Below are 11,417 nucleotides of genomic sequence, written 5' to 3'. Positions count from 1 at the left end.
GTCTGCATGTACGTGTGTGTGAGCATGTGAATATACTCGTGTGTACATCTATGTGTGTGCACGTGCAGGTGAATGTGTGTGTGTATGTGTGAGTGTGTGCATGTCCATGTGTGTCACATGTACTTGTGTATGTGAGTGTATTTATGTGCTTGTGTGCATGTATACACATGTGTGTATGTGCAAGCTTGAGTATGTGTGCAAGTGTGCATATCTCTATATGTTGCATGTGCATCCATGTGTGCGAGTATATAAATCTATTTATATATACATGCTTACATACCTATAGATACACATACATACATAATATATATACATGTGTGTATATATATATACACACATGTATATATATATACATGCTTACATACCTATAGATACACATACATACATAATATATATACATGTGTGTATATGTATATTCTCTCTCTTACACATGCACATAATATATATGTTTATGTGCAAGCTTGAGTATGTGTGAAAGTGTGAATATCTCTATATGTTGCATGTGTGTCCATGCATGCGAGTGTGTGTATGTATGTGTGTGTGTATATGTGTTTGTATGCATGTGTGCATGTATCATGTGCTGGTGTCTGTGTGTTGTGTGTGTGTGCGTGCATAAACATATATGTGTGTGCCTCGACATACCTATAAATCTATTTATATATACATGCTTACATACCTATAGATACACATACATACATAATATATATAAGCGTGTGTATCTATAGGTATGTAAGCATGTATACAAAGATTTCATTGAAAGATGTGAGATGAGATCTTCTTAGATTCAAATTCAAAATTACATTGGAAGATGTGAGATTTGGCTCCTCCTCACGCTTGCAAGAGGAGTGGTTATTTTGAATTAGCCCCATCTCCTTTGCCCACGTGGAGGGAGGTGGGGTTGTGGTTAATCTTGTATAGATTACATTGGAAGATGTGAGATTTGGTTCCTCCTCACGCTTGCAGGAGGAGTGGTTATTTTGAATTAGCCCCACCTCCTTTGCCCGCGTGGAGGGAGGTGGGGTTGTGGTTCATCTTTTATATATATATATAGAGAGAGAGAGAGGGGGTTTCTCGATGGTATAAAATTCAACCGATGCATTGGCAATCATGCAATCTAATAAATAAATAAATATATATATATATATATATATATATATTCCATTGTTTAGCACACAAACAGTATCAGCCATGGAGCATGTAGGACTTAGAACAAGTTTTAGAGAGTCGCTTCATGGACACCATGTATATGGGAGAGCTGTTCTAAATTCATCATGTTGCCTGGACTAACTGTTGAATGTAAAAGACAAAAAAGGAAAACTTGCTAAAGCCTGTTCGGGAGCGGAACACTGTGCTGCTAGAATTAGAGAAGAAGAAGTGGAGAGAGGAAATTCTGAACTTTGACCCATAAATAAGTGAGTACTATCCTTGAGAAAGGTCATGTCAGGTACTGCAGTTGGCAAGCGCAGAAACTCAGCACTATGATTCTCAACTATGTTGCAGGAATATATTGCACTGCAGTGCAGCTGCTCTGGGATAGCTGTATAATCTTGCAGTGACTGATCTTGGTTGTCTAAATTGTAAATATTCAGGTGGTAGCGTTGTGCATCGAAACACTGGGGCGTTAATATAGCTGGAGCTTGTGCATTACAGTAACCGGCCTGAGACGTGATGTAATTCGAGAGCACAGGTGCAGTCGAAGGAATGCCAGGAACCGTGGAAATGTCATGTGGATAGACTGCTTGATCGTCACTAGTAACCCCCCGAAAACGTGCTTCTGTGTCGATTCCCATGCAGCTCCACAGTCTCTTCTTCAAGTGCGAGCGCCAGTAGTTCTTGATCTCGTTGTCGGTTCTTCCGGGGAGTTGAGCAGCTATCGTAGACCACCTGTTCATCATCACATGCAACAAATCATCAAACCATCAACGTCAATTACTCCAGAGATCGGGAACATTATTAAACGAACGACCATTATTAAACGAACGACCATCTCATGTAATCTAAGAAAATATAATCTAAGGTGCGAATCATTCATTGATATATAAACGCCGGGAGGGTAAAGCATCTCATATTATCTAAGAAAATATAATCTAAGGTGCGAATCATTCATTGATATATAGGGTGAACCATCTCATATTATCTAAGAAAATATAATCTAAGGTGCGAATCATTCATTGATCAGGAGGGTAAACCACTTGTTTCCTAGAAGGGCTTGCAGCTGAACGATGGCATGCTCTTCTTCGGCGGAGAAGTTGCCGCGTCTGATGCCCGGCTGCAGATAATTCTTCCATCTCAACCTGCAACTCTAGCCACACCGTTGAAGACCTATCCCGTAGCCAAGTACATAAAATTCATGCTCGTTTATGGCCTTTCTCTTTGTCTCACAAAGTCCTTTAAGGTTTTCATGAACCTTTAAAGTAAAAACATCCGTCGAACATGAACAACACCACACAAGGCCACTTTATTTACCAAATGCACTATAAGATGAAATTGGCTAGTGAGAATTGTTCTAGGAAAGTTGTCCTCAATCATAACACTATCTCAATAGCATTGAGATGAGCCATCTCAATGAATATAGGATCTATCTCATTTAAGGATATGTAACTACATACATAGCAATCATGTGTACTATTTACCAATACATAACTTGTGAGCGCATGAGAATATCAAATAAGCAAGATAACTTAGCTAGTGAATTGAACAGAAGATTCATACCTCACCAAGCTTCCAATTTTTTGAATAGCCTCTCTCACCTTCTTGTCTCCATAACCAACTATAGCAATTGGAAGAATAAACTATGCATAGACAAGAATGCAAGTTAGTTTATGAGCCTACCAATTATGTAGCACAAAAAGAAAATGAATAAGCGAATATTTATATACTTATAATATTTTGTACCAATCATGTGTCTTGAGGCCATATAATTGTACCTCCCATTTTTTTTGGGTCTTTGTGGAAGGTACGCTTTGAATGAATGTATTACTCCCATTGGTGTACGAAAAGAGGCAATGACACTTTTCACCATATTGTGCTCCTTGGTTAATACCCATGGTGCCTTTGGTAGAACCATGTTGCCACTATCACTTTCAATTGGCCATGCACTTTGAAGGCGTCCAATGTTTTGTAAGTCATCCCTTGCACCCTTGGTATCTTTTTTACCAATTAAATGGTCCTAAATATTTTTGCCATGTTCTTTTAGATATACATGGTATCTAAGAGATAATTGATCTTCATGTCAAACCAATATGGAAGATGAAAGAAGATTGAGTGTCTAGACATCCCATTTGGTGGTGGATTGGAGGGATTCTCCATGCCTTAAACCAATACCTACCTCTCATCACACAAGTGGTGAGACCTCATTTTTCACATACTTGGGATTTGAAGGTGGAATAAATCAATGATGTTTGTTATACACTACCTTCTTAAGTGTAGAGGGTTTTCCAAAACAAGTGATGCTCCACAAATCATACATGCATGATGTTCGGAGGTTGCCAAACCTATTTTAAAATTGAGATGATTGAGATAGAGATATAAACTTAAAGTTTAAAGGTTAAAGCTTAAAGTTATCCAGTTTAAGTAGGTACCTGAGAACTCCAAGAACCCAATATAGTCATGCATCGTCCAAAGCAAAACTCCTTTCACCTCCACCTCATGCCTATTTATTAGCCTTTAAAAGTCATGTATGATGATAACTCGTCATAGTGTCTTAATCTCCTCAACCAAAGGCTTGAGATACATATCCATGTTTGCCACCTTATACCTGCCTGGTACAAGGAGAGCAACCATAATATGAACTTTTTTGATTGCCACCCATGGAGGGAGGTTATAATTAGCCAATATAATAGACCAAGTAGACCATGATGTGGACTTGAAGCCAAATGGGCTAACATCATCCATGCCTACCTGGTACAAGGAGAGCAACCATGATATGAACGTTTTTGATTGCCACCCATGGCGGGAGGTTGTAATTAACCAATACAATAGACCAAGTAGACCATGATGTGGACTTGAAGCCAAATGGGCTGACATCATCCATGTCCAATCCAAGATGTAAGTGACGAGGCTCATCTTTAAACTCTCGCCATTGATGCTCCACATGTTGCCATGATGTGGACTTTGCTGGTGGTGGTGGTGGCTGAACAGCGACTATAGTAGTAATTTTTGGCTGCCTAATGAAATTTCATTGTTGAGCACAAGGACCTGGAAATTGAGACTCCCACCTAAAACGTCACAAATGGGAGTCAAGTTCTACCTACCTCCCCTACCCTGCACACGCAAAGGGTGCGCCTGTAGCCCATCTATTACTTCCACCACACCTCTTCTTTCAAATCTATTCCATCAATCATCTCTTAGTTTCCAACGTAAGTGCCTTTTTCTTGCTTAAGCTTTAATGCTTTCTCCCAAGCTTTAATGGAAAGCTTCAATGCTTTCTATTATTCCAAGCTTTCATGGAAAGCTTGGGATAGCTCTATGTGAGCTTTTCTTCCCCTTACCCTCTCTTTCCTTCCCCTTTCTCCCTTCCCCTCCCTTTACTGTCCCTTGCCCTAACCCTAGCCTAATGCATAGAGCTAGGGTTTAGGCTCGACATAAACTAATTTATTTCATTCACTTATAAATTAGGAGTAGGGTTTACAATACTCACATCCTTTTCCTCTTGTTCTCCTTGCTTGCTAATGTGTTAACGAGAACTAAATTTTTTATTTACTATGTTTCTTTTTTGTAGGTTTATTGAACAAGGGTTTAGGCCAATCCTCTCATAATACGACATCTCATTAAAGGGGTGAGCCCTCTTTTTTCATTTTTTAAAATATTTTTTCTCTTTGTGTTTTTGCACCCTTAGGTGCTAGGGATTAGGGCTAGGTCAATAGGCTATCCATAAGCCTTATGCAAAAGGCTCTTCAATAAGCCTTATGCAATAGAGTATGCATAGGCCTTCTACATAGGCTATGCATAAGCCCTTATGAAATAGGCTTATGCATAAGCCTTAATATGCAATAGGCTATGTATAAGCCCTTATGCAATAGGTTTATGCAATAGGTTTATGCAATAGGCTATGTCATAAGCCTTATGCATAGGCCTTCTGCAATAGGCTTATACATAAGCCTTATGCAATAGCCTATGCATAAGTCCTTATGCAATAGGCTTATGCATAAGGATTATGCAATAGGTTTATTCATAAGTCTATTGTTTAAGCCTTATGCAATAGGCTTATGCATACGACTTATGCACATGCTTATGCAATAGGCTATGCAAAAGCCTTATGCAATAGGTTTATTCATAGGCTTATACATAAGAGTTGTGCAATAGGTTTATGCATATGCTAATGCATAAGGCCTATTACATAATATGTTAAAATGAACTAACTTTTTGATTTACTAGGATACTTTTTTGTAGGTCTATTTAAGTAAACAAACACCAAGGGTTTAGGCCATGTGGCGGCTCATACAGATTCACAAAGAAGAGTAAGCCCTATTTTTCCATTCTCTATTTATGCTTCTTCTATTCAAGTTTGTGCACCCTTGGGTGCCGGGGATTAGGCTTAGGTCAAGGAATATGGATAGGGTATGAATAGGCTATGCATAGGGACTATGGCCCCTATGCATAGTCTATGCATAGGTTATGCATAAGCACTATGCATAAGGGCTATGCATAGGGTATGTATAGGGTATGTATAGGGTATGTATAAGCTCTACATATGGTATACATATGCATAGGCTATGAATAAGGGCTATGGTCCCTATGGCCCCTATGCATAGGCTATGCATAGGGTATGCATAGGCTATGCATAAGAACTATACATAGGCTATGCATAAGCACTATACATAGACTATGCACAGGGGCTATGCATAATACGCTATCACATAAGCACTATTGCGTAAGAGTATGAATAGGATATGCATAGCTTATGCATAGTCCCTATATGTATACCCTATGCATAGCCTATGCATACCCTATTCATACGCTTACGCGATAGCCCTTATGTAATAGCCTATTATGCATAGCCCTTATCCAATATCCCCTATGCATAGCCTATGTATAGTGCTTATGCATAGCCCCTATTATGCATACCCTACTCATACACATACACAACAACCTATTACATAATACGCATATGCAATAGTCCTATTTATATGCATATGCAATAGCCCTTATGTAATAGCCTATTATGCATAGCCTTTATGTATTCTTCTTCACGTTTTCTCATGTTATGTTCTGTAGGCTGAGCATCGGTGCCCTCTCCTACAGCTGACATTATTGAGGTAAGCTCTCTTATTCATTTAACCTCATGTGTATTTCACCCTTGGGTGCCGGGTTTATGATTTAGGCTTATGCATAGAGATATGGGGCATTGTTGTAGACCACCTAGAATGTTGTTTATGTGTCAAGTTAGGAGTGGTTATTCGCGAGTAGGTGGTTATAGCGGAGGGGGATCCCTCGATCTTCTCACTCTCCTTCTCTTGTAAAAGAGGAGTTGCGTTTGGCTTTAATAGTGAAGAGCGTGTGGAAATTCATCTGAAGCTATCATCAGAAAGGAGCACTATCCACCCTGCTTGTCTACGCAGTATTGTAGGAGGTCTCAACAATGTTCTTATATCAACTGTTGCCTTTATTGTCTAAGCTTGTGTTGTTGTTTTCTCTTCGTTCGCTTGACATTGTCGAGGTAAGATCTCTTATTCATTCAACCTCATGTTTATTTAACCCTTGGGTGCCAGGTTTAGGGTTTAGGCTTATGCATAGAGATATGGGGCATTGTTATAGGCCAACTAGAATGTTGTTTACGTCAAGTTAGGAGTGGCTATCCACGAGTAGGTGGTTATAGTGTAGGGGGAGCCCTTGATGTTCTCACTATCCTTATCTTATAAAAGAGGTGTCACCTTTGGCTTTAATAGTGGGGAGCATGTGGAAAGTCCTCAGAAGCTATCCTCTGAAAGGGGCACTGTCTACTTTGCTTGTCTAAGCAGTATTGTAGGAGGTCTCAACAATGTTCTAATATCACATGTTGCCTTTTTTTTCTAAGCTTTAAGCATGGATTTTATTAGAGCAATCGTGTTTTGTTGCCTCATGCATGTATGTATAGGCAATGTCGATCAACCTCTCACAAGATCTAGATGTGGCAAATCTATAATCTATTATAAACAAACAATATAGGCAATAAGCTTGGTCTCACTAAGAAATAGGTAAGGTTCCATCAAAACTTTTCACATATGCAAAGTCAACCTTTTATGTGTTCTATAAGTCTAATTTTTTAATCTTACATGCAGGTGGGTTTACAATCCGGCTAGTTCGATGCCATGGGGGCAATCTACCCCACTTGGCCAGTCGGGGCAGACCATACATTTTGATAGATGTGGGGCCGAGTGGTGCATGCCCATCACGATATGGTTGTGATGATCAAACCACTCCAGCTTCCTCGACTAGACCCACCCTCGCTCCCTCACGTCCATATTCACCACGATGACGATGTAGAAGGGAGTCTACAGGGGCTAGTAGATGTGCTAGAGCGGGGGGGGGGGAGCAGGCTACTTTTGCTATGGCAAAAGTAGCACTAGGTGTCTCAATGTATCTCCCCGCCAAGGAGGCTCTTCATCTCCACATAATGATTTAGCCCCAAGGAGACCCATTCCACCATTCGATTCATACACCCTACCATATACAACATGGATGTCGATGGTGCCCTCGTTGATGGATGCACGAGGAACGCAAGTCACGAATCGCATGAATGTACTTGCAAACCTGGAATTCATGAATGTACTTGCAAACCTAGAATTCATGAACTCCTTCAAAAAGTGGAAAGCACAAGATAAACTTTCAAACAAATACGTTATTGATGTGCTTAAGTCAGAGTTCCTTGTTCCACATGTAGGTCTTTGCTTCTCCAACAAGTGGATGAAGAGACGAATCAAGATTTTTCTCTCCCAATAGGAGAGGAAATATCAAGAGAGTAGCAAAGAATAATTTGGAGAAGCCCACCATTTGTACGCCCGAGGAGTGGAGGCACGCACACAGCTTCATGAGAAACTACCCACGTGCTTCTCAACAACAAGCGACGGCGAGTGCTTCCTGACTAAGGAAGCAAGGGGCTTCACACTTCGGCTCAGGAGGAAAGTCCTCCTTTATTGCTTGTTTCGTAAGTACCTATTTTAGTAATCATTCCTCTTTTATTTTATTTTGCACTATATTATTTTCTTTAACTAATTGTATATTTTCTTAATTATTTTTTGTAGAGGGAGGTTGTTGGGAGTGACCTAATAAAGGAGGAGTTCGACTATGGATACAGGCCCCCCATCCGCAATTGTGGACATGGATGAGTTCATTTCGCAGACTCAAGCATATGAGATAAGTGAGCCTAAATCCTTCTCTTTTAAACATCTAATTGTATTTTATTTCCCTTGCTTGCCTTGCGCTTGATGGCATGTATGTAGGATGATGGGGAGAAGAGGAAGAGAAGGATTCTGATTATAAGCATGAACCGATAGAAGGAAGTGAAGAGGATGATGAAGACGATGATGATAACTCGGATTTCAATGAGGATTCCAGTTAGCCACCTCTTCATTGTAGACATTTTTTGCATATATGGCTAAAGGCCCAACACTTCGTGAAATAAAATAAAATTTGGGCTCAGTTTGTGTTATAAACTTGAAGCTATGACTCTATTTTAATTTTTTTAAAAAAAGAGCTGGAGAAGATTGGGGAGTCTTAGACTTTCCAGTCTGTCCTAGCTCTGTTTTTACTACGCAGTGCTTTTTGCAGGCTGAGCAATAAATAGCAGTGGAATATTGGAAGCAATATTCCGCTGCTATTTTCGATGCTTAGTAGCAAAACCATTGCAGAGAAAATAACATCATTTCTAGCATCGAAGATAGTCCAACATCCGCCTACCCTTCTAGTTATAAAAATGCTACTATTTTCATTGCTACACCCTCATTCTGTTGTAGCAAATTCCCAATTAGCAGAGGATATGTCAACACAGCAAGTGGTGGATCCAAATGCCTACGGCCTAGTGATGCTTTCTTAACCTATGAGAAGGACAGATGGGTCAATCATTGAGGATAGCAAGGGGAAGCATGTTATAGCACACATGCATCACCTTATAAATTGTTAGTTCAGAAAACTTTGGGGCATTGATTGGATAACTCAGAACAATGTAAAGAATCAATACATTCTACAGGTATTAAAGACAGAGTTTCCTATGCCCCACCCCGGCTTACAATTTAATGACCTGAAGATGCTAGATCATAACAGAGTTTCCGATCCGAAATGAGTCTGAATCGCATTTGAACACAACAAGAAAGATCTGGGTTTCTTGCCACACATTTGTCCACATTTGATTCGATTTTCATGCCTCTTCGGCACCGTTTGGGCCACGGTTGGAAATTTCCACCATTTGGCACGCTCGTGCATCTTTTTCAAGAACCCAAATTCGGATAGTTAGAAGTTGAGGATCTGGGACCCCATCAGAGAACGGACCACACGGACTTGTGCTAGGGAAGTTGCTCTATGTCCACATCACTCCATGCATGGATTTGGGCATCGCAATCACTTCTCCCGGTGCATCAAAGTTGGGTCGTCCCGGCGAAGATAGTGCAAAATCGCCATAACAGAGTTTGGGATCCGAAATGAGTCCGAATCGCATCTGAACACAATCAGAAAGATCCGGGTTGCTTGCCACACATTTGTCAATGCATGATTCGAATTTCATGCCTCTTCAGCACCGTTTGGGCCACTCTTGGAAATTTTTGCCATTTGCCATGCTCGTGTATTTTTTTCGAGAACCCAGATTCGAACAATTAAAAGTTGAGGATCTGGGACCCCATGAGAGAACGGACCACACGGACTTGTGCTAGGGAAGTTTCTCTATGTCCACATCACTCCGTGCATGGATTTGGGCATCGCAATCACTTCTCCCAGTGCGTCAAAGTTGGGTCCCGACGAAGATAGTACAAAATAGCCATAACAGAGTTTCGGATCCGAAATGAGTCCGAATCGCATCTGAACACAACAAGAAAGATCCGGGTTGCTTGCCACACATTTTTCCGTGCATGATTCAATTTTCATGCCTCTTCGGCACCGTTTGGGCCACTGTTAAAAATTTCTGCCATTTAGCATGCTCGTGCATCTTTTTGGAGAACCCAGATTCGGACAGTTAGAAGTTGATCCCGGACCCCATCAGAGAACGGACCACATGGACTTGTGCTAGGGAAGTTGCTCTATGTCTACATCACTCCGTGCATGGATTTGGACATCACAATCAATTCTCCCAGTGCATCAAAGTTGGGTCCCGACGAAGATAGTGAAGGTTTTGGATAAAGTTTTAAATATGCTTACATCCAAACTTGCTCTATAGAGGTGTGAGGTGGATGTGGACATGGGTCTTGTGCATAGTCATCTAGATGGGTGGTGTGATGTTGATATGGACATGAGTCTTCTGCATAGTGGGCAAGATGGGTGGTGGTGGTGTGGGTGTAATAGGTGTTGATGTAGTGGTAATGGGTGTGAAAGAAGGTTATCATAGAGGTGTATGGGGGAATGGTGGTGTGCAAGTGAGGGGTGTGGGTATATATGTTAAAGCAACATATATATGGTGGTGTGCAAGTGAGGGGTGTGGGTATATATGTTAAAGAAACATTAACATAGAGGAAACAATATAGCTATTACACAAAATATCTCACTGTCTCTCTCACTTGTATTATGCTTTACAATTTTCATTGAATTGATAAGTTTGGGATTACTGGGAGACCCTTTTGGCCATCTAAATCTTGGTTAAAGATAAAAGATATCAAACCTCAAGAGAAAGGAGAGCAAGAAGGGCTAGGAGAGAAATAAAGCCAAAGGTAGGAGAACGTGGATGATATTTATAGGTCAGATAGAGCAAAATGTACCACTGGGCTATCCAAAATCAAAGCCTTATAGCATCCATCATAGGCAACTAAGGAATCATAAGAAAATCATAGCTTTCAATGCTTTTAAATTCAGTTCAAAACACAACAAAGAAGGGTTTTTGGGGGATCAATCAGAGCAAAAACGGGAACCAGGGCAAAGTATCTAGACAAAGGGGTAACCTCAAGAAGCTAGGTACATTTCTCAACCCAACCAAAGAAGGTCCATAATAATCCACAGGTCATGGGACATCTGCAAAGTGTATTCTACTTTCATTATCTCTTTTAAACAATGATTAGAATTAATGGTTGTATGCCACATGGCACCAATGGTCACATGTCATGCCACATATGGCAACAATGTTCACATGATGTGGCAAGGGCTATTTAGGAAGAGCTAATTTGGAAGACACTTTTTCTTCAATACACTCCGAGCACGCAAGGTATTTCTTAAAACCGCTCTTAGTTTTCTTTGGTGTCCCTTTTTTGCACCCAATGTTAGCCATCGTGCGCAAGCTAAATGGTACAAGGATAGCACGGCAT

Source organism: Cibotium barometz, chromosome 32 (genome assembly GCF_041138505.1).
Source record: "Cibotium barometz isolate CiBa-2024 chromosome 32, ASM4113850v1, whole genome shotgun sequence".
Taxonomy (NCBI): Eukaryota; Viridiplantae; Streptophyta; class Polypodiopsida; order Cyatheales; family Cibotiaceae; genus Cibotium; species Cibotium barometz.
Note: the sequence above shows the minus strand (reverse complement) of the source record.